The 16187-nt window shown below is 53.6% G+C and overlaps 1 protein-coding gene across 4 annotated transcripts in view; it reads left to right on the top strand.

Annotated features, from left to right (window-relative positions):
* The window catches only part of BDP1 (BDP1 general transcription factor IIIB subunit), a 1439438-nt gene that overhangs the window by 1113134 nt on the left and 310117 nt on the right, over window positions 1–16187 (top strand). The gene's annotated exons all lie outside the window — the stretch shown is intronic.

Below are 16187 nucleotides of genomic sequence, written 5' to 3'. Positions count from 1 at the left end.
CACGCTAACGGCTCCATCAATCAATCAATCAAACATTTGTAGAGCGCGCCACTCACCCGTGAGGGTCTCAGGGTGATTAATGGGGTGGGAGAATCAGCTACTGGTTGAACAGCCAGGTATTGAGAAGTCTCCTGAAGGTCAGCAGGTCCTGTGTCTGACGCAGATGGGCGGGGAGGGTTTTCCATGTCTTGGCGGTGAGGTGGTAGAAAGATCTGCCGCCGGTGGTTTTTCGGCGGTTGCATGGGATGGTGGCGAGGGCGAGGTCGGCAGAGCAAAGCTGGCGGTTCGGGGTGTGGAAGGACAGTCGTTCGTTGAGGTATGCCTGTCCGGCGTTGTGGGGTGCTTTGTGAGCATGGGTGAGGAGCTTGAAGGTGATCCTCTTGTTTACCGGGAGCCAATACAGGTCTCTCAGGTGGGTGGTGATGTGGCTGTGGCAAGGGAGTCCGAGGATGAGGCGTGCGGAGGCATTTTGTATGCGTTGGAATCTCTTCTGGAGTGTGGCCGTGGTTCCTGCGTGGAGGGCGTTGCAGTAGTGCAGCCTGCTGCTGACGAGTGCTTGGGTGACCGTCCTTCTGGTTTCGGTGGGGATCCATCTGTAGATCTTGCAGAAAATGCGGAGGGTGTTGAAGCAGGAGGAGGAAACAGTGATAACTTGCTGGTTCATAGAGAACGTTGAGTCCAGAATGAACCCCAGGTTGCGTGCGTGGTTGTTGGGTGTTGGGGCAGCTCCCAGCGTGGGCGGCCACCAGGAGTCGTCCCATGCGGAGGGGGTGGAGCCGAGGATGAGGACCTCCTTTTTGTCCGAGTTCAGTTTCAGCCGGCTAGTCTTCATCCAGTCTGTGACAGCCTTCATTCCCTTGTGGAGGTTGGATTTGGGGGATGACGGGTCTTTGGTGAGGGAGAGGATCAGCTGGGTGTCGTCGGCGTACGAGATGATGTTGAGGTGGTGTGCTCAGACGATGTTGGCGAACGGTGTCATGTAGATGTTGAAAAGGGTCGGGCTGAGGGATGATCCTTGGGGTATGCCGCAGGTGATCGTGGTGGCTTCGGATCAGACAGGGGGAGGCGGACTCTCTGCCAGTGAGGAAGGAGGTGATCCAGTCCAGGGTTTTGTCTTGGATCCCTGCGTCGCGGAGGCGTGTGCGCAGGGTGTGGTGGCAGACAGTGTCGGAGGCGGCCGAGAGGTCCAGGAGGATGAGGGCTGCGGTTTCACCGTTATCCAGTAGGGTCCTGATGTCGTCAGTGGCGGCGATGAGAGCGGTTTCGGTGCTGTGGTTGCTGCGGAAGCCGTATTGGGAGTAGTCCAGGACGTTGTTCTCCTCCAGGAAGTGGGTCATTTGTCTGTTGGCAGTCTTCTCAATGACTTTCGCGGGGAACGGGAGCAGGGAGATGGGTCGAACGTTCTTCAGGTCCTTTGGGTCTGCCTTGGGTTTCTTGAGTAGGGCGTTGATCTCGGCGTGTTTCCATCTCTATGGGAAGGTGGCGGTCTCGAAGGAGCTGTTGATGATCTTTCGGAGTTGGGGTGCGATGATGGAGCTTGCCTTGTTGAAGATGTGGTGGGAGCAGGGGTCGGAAGGTGAGCCGGAGTGGATGATGTTCATTATTTTGATGGTGTCTTCGTCATTGACGTGGTTCCAGGAGAGCAGGAGGTCGGTGTGTTTGGTGGGTGTTGAGTCGGGGGTGTCGGCGTCTGTTGTCTGTGTCTGGGTGTCGAAGCTGTTGTGGATGTCTGCGATCTTGCGGTGGGAGAAGGTAGCCAGGGAGTAGCAGAGTTCTTGTGATAGTGGAACGTCGTTGGAGCTGGGGGTGGCGAGTTCCTTCACGATGTTGAAGAGCTCTTTGCTGTTGTGTGCGTTGATGTCGATGCCTTCTTTGAAGGAGGATCTTTTGGTGGATCAGATGAGTTGGTGGTGTTTGCGTCTGGCGCTTGAGGACTGCGTGGTTGTCTGATATGTGGTCATTGCGCCACTGCTTCTCGAGTCTTCGGCAGGTGTGCTTGGAGTTCTGGAGTTCGATGTTGAACCAGATGGCTCTTGTGTCGGTGCGCCTATTGAAGGGTTTCCTGAGGGTGTTGGAGCAGTCGTCGATCCATTGTCTGAAGTTGTGGGCTGCTGCGTCGGTCTCGGAGGGCGAGGGTGGAGGGTCTCGGGCGAGGGTGGTGATGAGCTGGTCTTCAGTGACTTTTTTCCAGCTGCGTTGTGGGATACGTTGCAGTTGGTTGTGCGCGGTGTGTTTCTCGAAGGAGAAGTGGATGCAGTGGTGGTAGGTCCAGTGGAGTCGGTAGTGTGGCTGAAGGTGACGTGTTCGCTGGCGGACAAGATGGGGTCGAACTTGTGTCCGGCGGAATGGGTGGGTGTCGTGACGAGCTGTTTGAGTCCGAGGTTGTCGATCAAGGTTGTGGAGTCTGTCATTCTCGAGGTGGAAGTTCAGGTCTCTGAGGAGGATGTAGTCTGTGGAGGCGAGGGCGTGCGTGCTGATCAGGTCGACGATGGATTCGCTAAACTGTGGTTGGGTTCCCGGGGGTCGATAGACGAGGGTTCCTCTGAGGGTGGTGTTGTGATCGACCTGGATCTGGAAGTGTAGGTGTTCGGCTATGCAGAGGGAGACTTCGTGTTGGTTGAGATTCTGATGGTGTTCCTGTGGACGATGGCGATTCCTCCTCCTGGTTTTTTGTTTTGGTCCCTGCGGGTGATCTTGTAGCCGCCTGGGATGGCTATGGCTATGTCAGGCGCCGAGGAGGTGTTCATCCAGGTCTCCATCAGGAAGGCGACTTCCAGGGCGGAGGAGTCGAGCAGGTCCCAGAGTTCGACGGCGTGCTTGTGGACTGAGCGGGTGTTGAGAAGTATGCAGCTGAGATAGTTGTGGTCTGCAGTGTTGGGATGGGCAGGACGTGCGGGTGTGCGCTGGCTGGTGTAGCTGCAGTTTCGGCAGGTGAAGGGTCCGTGGGTGAGCTTCGGGGTGGCCTGGAAGCAGGTGGAGTTTCGGCCGGTGTTGAGTGCATGGAGGGTGTTGGCGTCATAGCTGCGTTGGGTGTTGCGGGGGCCAGGGGGTCTGGCGCTGGGTGCGGTCCAGGCACGGACGGGTGCAGACGGGCTTGCCTTAGGCGTGCCTTCGGCGTGCCAGCGGCGCACCCGCTGCTCGCGTCCGCTGCGCAACCTCGCAGCGGTCGTCATAAGAAGGGGAGGGGAACGGGAGCAGAGGTAGGGGGCGGGAGCGGGCTGGATCGATGGGCGGGGCAGTAGCGGTGGGAAAAACGGCAACACACAGCGCAGAATACAATAATCAGAGGAACAGTAAAATAAAAAGAAAAGAAAACAAATATGAAGTGCTGTTACGCAGGGGGGCCTCTGAGCACAGCGGGCGAACAGCAGGGTGGAGCAGCGGCGCCGGGACGGACTGCTGGCTTGAACCCTGAGTGGGGACACGGAGCTGGGGCAGGAGACTGGAAGACAGGCGAGGCTGCTGCGGAGAGTGCTGGCCCTGATCCAGTGGTCAAGGCTTCACACGCGCTCCCCCGCAGCGGTCGCCATAAGAAGGGGAGGGGGGTGGGAGCAGAGGTAGGGCACGGGAGTGGGCTGGATCGGTGGACGGGGCCGCAGGGGCAGCAGCGGCAGGAAAAACGGCAACACACAGCACCGAATACAGTAATCAGAGTAACGGAGGAACAGTAAAAGAAAAAGAAAACAAAACACATAGCAAATAGAAGCAGGGACACAGGGCAGCTATGCCTAGTTCCTTTATGTATTTTTAAGAGGCTAGAGTGAGAGATATTAATCCGCACCCTTGCCACAGGAGATTTATGCAGAATCTCTATCAACTGTATGAAGGCAAAAGGCAATCCCATCCTTCTCAACGTGTCAAACATGTATCCCCATTGAATAGAATCGAATGCCTTCGCCGCGTCTCGCAACACTGCCGCAGCTATAGTATCTGGGTCTAGTTGATGCAGCACTGAAAACACTGTTCTTAAATTATGAGATGTGGACCCTAATGGGACGAATCCCAATTGGTCCGCGAGAACTAACGCTGGCAACAGCGGACGCAATTTGGTGGCAATGATTTTAGCAATGATTTTTGTATCAATGTTCAATAAGGAGAGCGGGCGATAAGACTCGCATCTGTTTGATCGCTTACCCGGTTTAAGCAGTGTGACGATTAACGCCTCCCTAAGGGTGTAGAATTTGACTCTCATAGGCCTCGCTATACATGTTTACTAGATGCGGAGCAAGTAGATCAGCATACTCTTTGTAAAATTCTCCCGGCAACCCATCAGTGCCAGCTTCCTTGCCGGACAGTAGCATCTGTATTGCCTCTTTAATCCCCATTCATCCAGCACATTGCCATTACGCCAGGTTTGGGGTAATTGGATGTTGCTCTCAGTTCAAGGCGTTGCCTTTCGGGGTGACACCACCACCAAGAGTCTTCACCAAATGCCTGGCAGTTGGAGCAGCCCATTTGAGGAGACACAACATTCTTGTCTTCTGATATCTGGACGATTGGCTGATATAGAGATCTGATAGAGACTACAAGCCGCAGATTCCTTCACGTAGAATTATCCCCAGGCGTGAGACTGGACCCGGAAATCTTTTTTTGCCCAGCATCATTGCGCGCCGGGGGGGGCGTCATCACGCGACTCCGCCCAGGCGTCGTCCGCGTACATGACGTCAGCAAGGTCACATAAGTCTCACCCCGGCGTGCCTACGTCAGTTTTTTCCTTTTCTGCGTGCAACGTGGATCCGGTTTGTGCTCTGGGCCTGTGTAGGCCTTTCCCTTATGCTATTGCTGCGTGGGAACAGGGTGCGAATGCCTTCGGGCTTTAAAACTTGCTCGTCGTGTGGCCGCCTCATGTTGGCAAAGGATCCTCACCCCATCTATATGGGGTATTTGGGGGAGCACCACGACTCCACTGATTGTGAGGTGTGCCAGCAGATGAAGCCGAAATCCCGGCGGGAGCGCCGGATGAAACTTCTTTCGGGTCGTGTGTCCAGGTCGGTGTCGTCATCTCGCCCGGCCGCCGCGGAGGGTTCTCGGATCCGCGGCTTCCCTCGCCGACTTCGATCTTCTCCCAGGTCGCAAGAGCACCGCTCACCTCTTGGTAAGTGTCGCAGTTTGTCCCCGAGGGTCAGGTCTGTCGGGGCGTGGGTTTTCCGCGGGTGGTGCGGCCCCTTATCTGCCGTTTCCTGGCGTGGGGGCGACCGGAGCCCAGATGGAGACCTATGCAGCGGCTTTGCAGGCCTCGCTGGCTTCTCCTCCTCCTCATTCCCCTCCTGGGAAGTCAGCTGATCCCTTACAGTGTGCGGGGCCCTCCGCGGCATCGCCGGCAGCTCCGGCGCCGACTGGTTCGGCTCCAGGCTCGGAGGATGTGGTGCCGTTTGGGTGCAGCCCTTCGGGGGTCCCTCCTTCGGACCACGGCGCCTCTGCTTCGCCGCAAACTTGCGCGGGAGTTCCTGTGGTGTTGCAGAAGGTCGCCGGGGCTCAGGTCGCACCCCCGAGCCCCTCTCGGTACTGAGGACAGGCGGCAGCCTTGGCCGAAGTGGCGCCGGCGGCTGCTGGCCCTAGCGGCGCCACAGGGGTCGGCGAAGGGCCCATCTTGCCCTGTTACGGGTTGCGGCTGGCGGGGAACTCCTCGTCCCTCCCCGTGCCCTTCTCGTCCCTCCATGCAGGCGGCTGCCTCGTCGGAGGTCAGGTCGGCGCTGTTCCGGCGCCGCCCCTTCACCGCCCCGGCTCCGGCCCAGCTCCGGTCTCTTGTGCTGTGTCGGAGGTCGCTCCGGCATCTCCTCCGGTGCCGGTCGACAACGGTGTCCTGCCTCAGATGTCTGGTTTTTGACTTGTCTTCGGACGCGTCCTCTTCTCCAGAGGTTCGGCGGTTGCTGGTGTCATCCTCGCCGGAGACGGTCTGCCGTGTCGTGGCTTTTTCCCCGATGTCGTCTAAGGGCGGCTCCTCGCTGTCTCCACGACCGCGGTCTTCGCAGAAGGAGCCGCAAGTCCCCCACTCCTCTGTCCCTCTTCCTTCCTTCCGGCCTTGACCCTTCCTTCCTCCGGTTGGCTTGGGGGATGGCCGCCTTAGCTTGCAGCCGTCACCTAACGAGGAGCTGCTTTCCCCTCCGCGGGGCCCTACGGAGGCGGGTGCGTCTTTCGCCCGCACTGTTTCCACGGCTGTGGGAATTTTGCGTATGGATGATTCAGCTACCCATTTCCCCGCAGATCATCTCCTGGAGGTTCTCCATCAGGGCTCTGGTGGTAGGGAACTGTTGCTTCCCTTCAAGGGTTCACTCCACTCTTCTCTCTTGGGGACTTGGGGCTGTCCTGCCACGGGGGACCTAGTGCCCCAACACCTTCTGCACCGCCGCCATCCGGCACCGCGTGATCCGGTGTGCCTTTCTCTTCACCCTTCAACCAGAGGCCCCTTTTGCACTCTGCTTTGTCACTGCTATTGTCTCCCCCATCACGGGAGGCCCGCATGCTGGACTCCTGGGGGCGCAATATGTTTGCCTCGACCAGTGCGGCTCTGCGGGCCCTTAACACACTGTGTGTTTTGGTTAGGGCCACTTCTTGCTTGTGGGACTCGGCGGAGTCCCTTATGTCTGCCGCTTCTTAGGAGGGTGCCTGTGTGGATTTGAGACACCATGTCTTGGATGGTCGGGAGCTGGCGGCGTTTATCCTTCGCTCCGCTCTGGACATCTCGGAGGTGCTGGGTCGTGCCATGGCTTCTTCGGTTGCCCTTTGTCGCCATGGCTGGCTTCGGGACAGTGTGTTCCTGGAGAATGTTCGAGAACGGCTGGTGGACCTCCCCTTCGATGGTGCTCTTTTGTTCCATGTCCCTGCGGACTCAGCCATCCAGAGGTTCTTGGCGGGGTTGTGTCCACCTCCTCCTCCTCCTTCCCCTCCTTCTTCTCCTCCTCAGTGACATGCGTGTTGATCAGGTTCTTGGAGCTGTTCTTCCGTTGGGGCGGGTTGCCCCGGTTGTCTGTTCTGTGTGCTTCATGGTCACTCTAGTCCTCTTTGCTGAGGCTGTGGTTCTGTTGGCTGCGGACCAGCCTTTTTTGACTGTGTGTTTTTCCTTTGGGTTTTTTACACCATGCTGGCCCTGAAATTGGGCCTTCTGCGTTGCCCCTCTGGCTGCTTGATAGGCCTCCTGCGGGGTTTTTTGCCGCAGGTCTTTTTTGTTGTCCTCTGCTGCGGAAGTTTCCTCCTAAGAGGTTCCCATGTCTTGGGATATGACATTCCCTATGTGGGCAGGGTTGGCTGTTATATAGCCCTGGTATGTGTTGGGGAGTTGTGGTCACCTGCGGGCTTCTACTCTTCGTGGCGTTATGGTATGTTGCGGATGCAACCTTCTTCTTCGCCTTTTTGCTTTGAGTGTTTCGTTCTGTGGTGTCCCTGGCGTCTGGCGGAGATTGCCAGTGCCACCCTCTTGTTCTTTCTGCACCTTTGTGCCTTCTTGGGGCTTTAGTGGGACTGTCATCCTGCCTTCTCCGCTGCTTCCAGTGGGCCTTGCACTTGGTTCTACCTCTTCTCCCTGTGGGGGGGGTGATGGTCCCTGACTTCTGGACCCTCTTGCGGGCGCAGTTTGTCTCTGCGGGGCGTTGGACGATTTTTCCTGGGTGACCTTAGTTCCCCTTTTCGGCTTCCGCCTGCTTCTTGCTACCGGCGCCGTCCTGTCTGGGATTCCTTTGCTCTGCCTCTTCTCCTTAGAGTCTCCAGGTTGCTCTTCTCCTTCGGTGCTCCTTTCCTTGCCTTGGGTGGAGGTTTTGTTGCATCATGTGGGCGTGGGGTGTTTGGCCTCTTTGCGCCTTGCCTTGTTTCCTCTGTTTCCTTCCTTCTTTTCTTTTCCCGCACCCCCCCCCTCCTTGGGGTTGGTGGCCTCCTGCTGGCAGGGGTTTCCCTTTGCCTGACGGACGGGGCTCCTCGTCCTGTTTTCAGACTCTTCCCCTGTGCGGCCCTCTGTTGTGCCCATGTGGGTGGGGTCCTCTCGCATACCCTCCTTCCCCTTGGTTATCAATCAATCAATCAATCAATCGCATTTATAAAGCGCGCTACTCACCCATCAAGGGTCTCAAGGCGCTGGGAGGAGGGGGGGGGGGGTGTCTTGAGCTGCCTTCTGAAGGAGAGGTGGTCAGGTATGGCGCGAAGGTGGCTGGGCAGAGAGTTCCAGGTCTTCGCTGCTAGAAAAGAGAAGGATCTTCCTCCGGCGGTGGCTTTGCGGATGTGGGGTACGGCTGCCAGGGCCTGTCCGGTGGAGCGCAGAGTGCGCGGGGGAGTGTAGAAGGAGACGCGGTTGTTGATGAGTTTGGGTCCGAGGTTGTGAAGGGCTTTGTGTGCGTGGGTGAGTAGTCGGAAGGTGATCCGCTTGTTGACGGGTAGCCAATGGAGTTTTTTCAGGTGTCCGGAGATGTGGTGGTGGCGAGGGATGTCCAGGATGAGTCTTGCAGCAGCGCTCTGGATCCGTTGGAGTTTCCTCTGCAGCTTGGTGGTGATGCCGGCGTACAGGGTGTTCCCGTAGTCCAAGCGGCTGGTGACGAGGGCGTGGGTGACGGTCTTCCTGGTGTCGGTGGGGATCCAGCGGAAGATCTTGCGGAGCATGCGGAGGGTGTTGAAACATGCCGAGGTCACCGAGTTCACCTGTCTGGTCATGGTGAGGGAAGAGTCCAGGATGAAGCCGAGGTTGCGCGCGTGGTCGGTGGGTTGGGGAGTGCTGCCTAGGGCGGGGGGCCACCAGGAGTCATCCCATGCGGTGGGAGTGGGGCCGAGGATGAGGACCTCCGTTTTGTCTGTGTTCAGTTTCAGACAGCTGTCTGTCATCCAGTTCGCCACTTCCTTCATTCCTTCATGTAGTCTGGTCCTAGCTGATGTGGGGTTGTTAGTGAGGGATAAGATGAGCTGGGTGTCGTCGGCGTATGATATAAGGTCGAGTCTGTGTTTGCGTGCGATGTTCGCCAGGGGGGTCATGTAGACGTTGAAGAGAGTGGGGCTGAGGGAGGATCCTTGAGGTACGCCGCAGATGATCTCCGTGGCTGTGGATCTGAAGGGGGGAAGGCGGACTCTCCGAGTCCTTCCGGAGAGGAAGGAGATGATCCATTCCAGGGCCTTGCTTCTGATGCCGGCGTTGCTGAGGCGGCGTATCAGGGTGCGGTGGCAGACCGTGTCGAAGGCTGCAGAGAGGTCCAGGAGTATGAGGGCCACGGTCTCTCCCTTGTCGGTCAGGGCTCTGATGTCGTCCGTTGCTGCGATCAGGGTGGTTTTGGTGCTGTGGTTGGCCCTGAAACCGAACTGTGTGGGGTCGAGGGAGTCGTTGGTTTCCAGGGCGTTGGTGAGTTGAGCATTGACGATTTTCTCAATCACTTTGGCGGGGAACGGCAGGAGAGAGATGGGCCGGAAGTTTTTGAGTTCGGTGGGGTTTGCTGTAGGTTTCTTTAAGAGGGCGTTGAGCTCTGCATGTTTCCAGCTCTCCGGGAAGGTGGCGGCGGTGAGGGAGGCGTTGATGACGTCTCGGAGGTGCGGTGCGATGATGTCGTCGGCCTTGTTGTAGATGTGGTGCGGGCAGGGGTCCGATGGGGATCCGGAGTGGATCGAGTTCATTATGCGGGTGGTCTCCTCGGTGGTGGTGGTGTCGGTGGCGGGTTCCGGAGGGGGGCTCGTGTCGGCGGTCGGGAAGCTGTTGTATATGTCGGTGATCTTGTGGTGGAAGAAGGTTGCGAGGGAGTCGCAGAGGTCCTGTGAGGGAGGGATGGAGTTGTTTTCTGCTTCCGGGTTGGAGAGCTCTTTGACGATGCCAAATAGTTCCTTGCTGTTGTGGGCGTTGTTGTCAAGTCTGTTCCGGTAGGCTGTTTTTCGTGCGGCGCGGAGGTGTTGGTGGTGTTGGCGGGGGGCGTCCTTGAGAGCTGACATGTTCTCTTCGGTCTGGTTAAGGTGCCACGTCTTCTCGCGGGCGCGGCATTCTTTCTTGGAGTTCTTGAGGTCGGGGGTGAACCAGGAGTTTTTCTTGTGGTTGTTGGTGCTGGCTTGAGTCTTCAGGGGGGCCAGGAGGTTGGTGCAGTCGGAGATCCAGTATGTGAGGTTGTTAGCGGCTACGTTGGGGTCGGTGGTGCTGGTGGGTTGGTTCTGGGAGAGGGTTGATGCGAGCTGTTCCGTGGTGATACGATTCCAGTGTCTTCTTGGTGGTTGCTGGGTGTGGTGGTCTTCTTGAAGATGAAGTGGACGCAGCTGTGGTCCGACCAGGTGAGTTCGGTGGTGTGGCTGAAGGTGATGTGTTTGCTGGAGGAGAAGATGGGGTCGAGCGTGTGTCCGGCGTCGTGGGTGGGGGTGTTGACTAGCTGATTCAGTCCCAGGTTGGCGAGGTTGTCCAGTAAGGCGGTGGTGTTGTTGTCGGTGAGGTTCTCCAGGTGAAAGTTGAGGTCTCCTAGGAGGATGTAGTCGGTGGATGAGAGTGCGTGAGGGTTGACGAAGTCTGCGATGTCTTCGCTGAACTTGGTGCGAGGTCCTGGTGGTCTGTACATGAGGGTGCCTCTGAGGGTGGTTTTGGGGTCGCTGTGGATCATGAAGTGGAGGTGTCCGGCGTCGGGGAGTGAGTTGTCGGTGTCGGTCAAGATGCGGATGGAGTTTTTGTGTGCGATGGCGATGCCTCCTCCGATGCGGTTGGTGCGGTCTTTCCGGATGATTTTGTAGCCGTCGGGGATGGCTATGGCGATGTCGGGTGCCGAGGAGGGGTTCATCCAGGTCTCGGTGAGGAAGGCGATGTCCGGGTTCGTAGAGTTGATGAGGTTCCACAGTTCGATGGCGTGCCTGTGGATGGATCGGGTGTTGACCAGGATGCAGTGGAGGTTGTTTCCGGGGGAGTAGTTCTTGGCGGGAGCGGAGTGGGTTTGGAGGCAGGTGAAGCGGCAGTTGCTACAGGTGAAGGGTCCGTGGGTACGTTTCGGGGTGGCGCAGTAGCAGCCCGGCGTGCGGCCGGGGTTGAGGTTGGCGAGGAAGGCGGAGTCGTAGGTCAGGCGGGGGGCGCGGGGGCCAGAGGTTCGGGTGCTGGGCGCGGACCAGGCGCGGACGGGCGCAGACGGGCTTGCCTTAGGCGCGCCGTCGGCGCGCCAGCGGCGCGCCCGCTGCGCGCGTCCGCTGCGCGGCCTCGCAGCGGCCTCCATATAAGGGGTAGCCGGGGAGGCGGGGACAGCTGGGAGGCGGGAGGAGGGCGGGTAGGGGGGAAAAAGAGCGGGAAAAGCGACGAAGGTTATGGCTAGGGTATCTATTCTACGTGAAGGAATCTGCTGCTAGTAGTCTCTATCAAATGTATGAATTACTTACCTTCTGTAACGATTTATCTGGTAGAGACGATTCTAGCCGCAGATTCCTTCACGGCCCGCCCTACCTCCCCATTCTGCGAGGGCTTGTGATTTGGTCTTTTGCACTCGCTTCCCTGTGGGTGGCTGTGTCTTCTATGAGTACATTCTTTCCCTCTTTCTGTCAGGTTGTCCCTTTTTCCTCCCCGTTGTCACATGGGAGGATAGGTTTGTTGGTACTTCTGGCTCTTTGCGATCCTTGAGGTTGGAGACTTTTGGCTGTGCCTCTGCCCTTGTTCCTGATGGGGGTTGTCACACTCTGTGATGGGGATGTCTTGGAGTTTTGTCGTTCCCTGTGTGTCCGCGACTGGTTCCCCTTTCTTGTCTTTGGTTGTGGTTGCAGTCCTGTTGCATGTTATCGTGACATTTTTACATATGTTCCTTGTCTCCAGGGGGGGCTGTCTCTGTACTGGCAGGGTTACTGCTGTGTTCTTTATTCTTTCCCTGCCTTTGGGCACTGCTCTTTATGGTGGTGTTCCTCACCATTCCTTTTTCTACTCTTTCGCACACTGTTCCTATACTCTCACAGTTTTGTCTGCTGGCTCTGCGTTGTGGCGCGGAAAAGTTTTCTAACTTACGTAGGCGCGCCGGGGTGGGACTATGTCACCTCGTCCTCCCGGCGCGCAGGGATTCTGGGCAAAAAAAGTTTTCCGGATCCAGTCTCACGCCAGGGGATAATTCTACGTGAAGGAATCTGCGGCTAGAATCGTCTCTACCAGATACATCGTTACCGAAGGTAAGTAACTGGTACTTCAAGCAGACAGAAATGCCTGTAGGATGCACAGACGACCATCAACTTGTTACACAAACTGGGTTTTACAATCCGTGTATCAAAGTCCCACTTACAGCCTCTCCAAATACAGACATAGCTGGGAGTGACTCTAAATTCTGTTACAGTCAAAGCATATTCCACAGACCAGAGGATTCTCAATCTCCAGAACCAACTGGCTCTTTTCAGTCATATCGCTGCCTGCCAGTCAGGTTAGTGATGACCCTCTTGGGCATGACGGCATCTGTTTAGCAATTATGCAGCACGCCAGACTTTACATACATCTCCTACAAGAGCGGCTAGCATGTTAGTGGTCACAAGAGGTGGGCAGTTTAGTGAATCTAGTGTTGATTTTGTCCACTGTCCATCGGTCCTTGCAATGGTTGAGCACAGACAATGCTATCTGAGGCAAACCTTTTTTGGACCCAGTTCCGCCAGTGACAATTACCACTGATGCATCACTCCTAGAGTGGAGAGCACATATGGTGGACACGACGGTCCAGGGAGCATGGCCCGATCAACAACAAACGGTGCACATCAGTGTACTAGAACTCATAGTGATACAGTTAGCACCAAAATCCTTTATCACCAATGTAACTCGGAAAGTTGTACTCTTCAGAACAGACAAAATGACAGCAATATATTATATATAGAAGCAGGGAGGCAACCGTTTAATACAGTTGCCTCCCTTAGCGCTGGACATTAGTCATTGGGCTCTTCACCATAACATCCAGCTTCTGGCAGAATATCTCCCGGGAGTGGACAATTCTGTGGCAGACCTGCTCAGTAGTACGCAACAAGTGCACGAGTGGAAACTCCACCTTCAATACCTCCAACTCTAATTTCACCATTGGGGGCCGCCGAATGTGGACCTGTATGCCACTGCAGAAAACACAAAGTATCAAAGCTTCGCCTCCGGGCACAGCACCATGGATGAATTGGTCATGGATATTTGTCTATGCTTTTCCACATCTCCCTCTCATTCCTTTTCTTGTAAAGAAACTCAGACAGGCATCTCTCGAGATGATTTTAGTGGCTCCCACATGGGAGCGACGACCCTGGTGTATGACACTTTTGGAATTGTCCCTAGTATCTCACAAGAGGCTTGCCAATACTCCAGACCTTCTCACCCACAGAGGGGGCAGAGTCAGTGATTCCAACCAAAAACTAATTCAACCTCGCAATTTGGCTCCTGAAGTCATAGAATTTGGATACTTACAACTGCCTCCAGAGTGTATTGACATTCTAAGAGAGACAATGCATTTAACAGCTAAAGCCTGCTTTACAACTAAATGGAAAAGGTTTGTCCATTTACTGTATTGCTCAACACATGGACCCTTGTGTTCCCACAGTACAACCAATTGTATGTTATCTGCTGCATCTACAAAAATCAATGCTAGCGTACACTTCCGCACAACTGCACCTTGCTACAGTTGCAGCATACCTGCAAAATCAGAAGCACCAGTCTCTTGTCTGCATACTGGTCATTATATCTTTCATAGAAGTACTTAAAATAATAATTCCTTCACGAGCACCGCCGGTCCCATCAGGAATTTAAATGTGGTACTTACAAGACTATTGTCCACACCTTTTTGAGCCTTTGTATTCCTATCCACTACAGATCTGTCATGGAATGTTGCTTTTCTAGTAGCTATCACATAATTAAGAAGAATTAGTGAGTTGCGGGCCCTCACAATAGAAGAACCATACCTTCTAGTTTTTTAAGACAAGGTAAGGCTACAGACAAATCCAAAGTTTCTTCCAAAAGTCATATCCCTTTTTCACCTAAATGAAACACTTGACCTCCCTGTGTTTCTTCCCAAAACCAGAGACCGTTGCAAAAAGGGCACTTCACATACTTGATGTTAAAAGAGCATCAACGTATTACTTTTATAGGACTTAATCTTTTAGGAAAACACATTCTTTATTTGTTGCTTTCTCCAATCCTAGAAAAGGAAGTGCAGTTTCAAAAGCTGGAATTGCACAATGGATATTAAAATGCATGCAGATATGTTACATAAAAGCCAAACATACATTGCCTATGATAAACACCCTTACGACGAATGCGTTACAAAATATGCCTTTACTCCGCAAAATCTTTTACAATGCAGGACTTTACACCACAAACCATTACAAAGCATTCCTCAAAGCAACGCCCTGGTGGAGTTAGAATAGTAAATTGCATTGTAATGGGGAATGCGTTGTAATGGATTGCGTTGTAAAGCCCGGCATTGTAAAAGATTTTGCGGAGTAAAAAATGCGGGGTAATCGCACACACTGTAAACGCATGCGGAGTAAAGTGCCCTAATCGTTGCTATTAGTGAAGAAAGCATATCCTGCTAGAAAGAATGGTGCTTCTTTGGCCTTTCTAGGAAGAATTCCTTTAGCTGACTTTTTTAAGGCAGCTACATGGACAAATCCACATACTTTTACTAAACACTTTTGTGTGGATGTCCAAGCTAATCAACAAGCTCTTGTTGGTCAAACAGTGTTAAGAACTGTATTTCACACATCTGCATCATCTGATGACTGAAGCCACTGCAGAGGAAAACTACTTTACAGTTTATGCATAGCATGTGTATCTGCAGCCAGCACATGCAAATGGTGTATGTTACTTACCTTGTAAGCATCTATTCATAGTGTGTAGTTCTGCAGATTAACATGCACCCTCCGCCTCCCCGGCAGGTGTCAGATTTCATGTATAAACCTGCTATTGCCAAATATGTATATATATTTTAGCCTCACACATACAATTCTGAATCCTTTATCTTCACAAGCTCCATCCTCACTTGCCATGGTGGCGGTTAAAAAAGGAACAATCTAACAATGGAGCCGTTGAGCATGCGCATTCACTCATAGAGGAGTCTCGACTTCACGTCAGCAACACAGACTTCTTCAAGAAAAACAGGTTGTATAGTGTGGGCCCAACACTAGATGGCAGGAGTGTGCATAGAATGTGAATCTGCAGCACTGCACACTTCGAATAGATGCTTACAAGTTAAGTAACCATCCTTTCAGAGTACTACAAAAAACATTAGCAAGCATTTAATGGAACAATTTTAGAAGCGCTCTACAAGAGTGTTTTCAGTAACAGGTGTAAAAGAAGCGTTTGGTAGAGAGATTTCAGAACTATACGCAAAGCGATTACAATTCTAAGAGTAAGAGGTGTTGATCAGAAACAATTATATGAGTAGCATTGGCATACTCTGAGTCGTTATTATTGGAGCAGGTCAAAGGGGCAAAGCATGAAGACATAGATGTACATTAAGTCGGGACATATCTGTCTGATCATTGCTAGTTAAGTGTAGGGTCCTAAAAAGCATTGAATGCAATAATAGGTGCAGGTGAATTGAGAGTAGTTGCTGTTCACAGTGAAAAATGCAACCCAGATGGATATTAGCAAGACATCCAGGTGCATCTGGCATAAACATGATACATGTCTGCTAGAGTTATGAACATTGAGTTAAATCAAGAGATTATGCATCAGCTTAGTTCACATAAGACCGGGTTAGTGGAACAGAATTGCAGAGACTGCTCATTGTAGTGGAACGAAATAGGGATTATGAAGATTTACTCGTATTTTAGAAGAGATTTCAAGCTAGAGAAAGCAGGAATTCTTCTCATCTCGACTGGAAGTTGTGGGGCCATTGCCCAAGGATGACTTGCACAAGGTGTACTTCTTAAAACACAGGGTGCAAAGAAATACTTTATTATTGGATCACATTTTTGTAAACTCCCTACATGGGGACTGTTTTGTGAGTTATCTGGAATCATTGTGATGTACGGCCTCATAAATTAGGCAAATAATTCTCATAATGTATTTAGTGTCGGTAGTACTCATGTACCAACACATGCTTGTGCAATTGCAGTAGCACTTCTGGAAATAAAAGTCATGATGTTTTAAAATATTGTCAATCACACACCCAAGCTGAACATTACCGCACAATTAATTCTTCTTCCATGGCCCGCTTCACACTCTGAAGATGCTGAGGAAGATCTTCAAATGGCTCCCAAGTAATATTAGAAAAACTGTCACTCACGCCCTAGTCACTAGCAAGTTGGATGATGGGAACACCATCTACGCTGGG

This window comes from Triturus cristatus, chromosome 2_1 (genome assembly GCF_964204655.1).
Source record: "Triturus cristatus chromosome 2_1, aTriCri1.1, whole genome shotgun sequence".
NCBI lineage: Eukaryota > Metazoa > Chordata > Amphibia > Caudata > Salamandridae > Triturus > Triturus cristatus.
Note: the sequence above shows the minus strand (reverse complement) of the source record. Positions and strands in the feature narration are given on the sequence as shown.